Here is a 272-nt window from a genome sequence, read left to right on the forward strand (position 1 = left end):
AATTCAAGAACCGCATCATTTTCGGTTTTGAAGAGAAAATGAGTTAAAAGACGTTTTAGAAAATTTCAACGGTTGAATATGTTCTTGACATACTCATGAACAACATACTTAAATCTCATCAACATCCATTGGTTGAATGTTGAGAGATCAAGGATTGAAGATGGAAGAAGACTTGAGAAAAATGAGAGAAAAATGGAGAGAGTTACCTTCTCTTTGAAAATGCAAAAGTGAGTGAGTGAAGTGTGGAGTGTGAGGGTTTAAGGAGAGAGGGA

Source organism: Lupinus angustifolius, chromosome LG09 (assembly GCF_001865875.1).
Source record: "Lupinus angustifolius cultivar Tanjil chromosome LG09, LupAngTanjil_v1.0, whole genome shotgun sequence".
NCBI classification, from domain to species: Eukaryota; Viridiplantae; Streptophyta; class Magnoliopsida; order Fabales; family Fabaceae; genus Lupinus; species Lupinus angustifolius.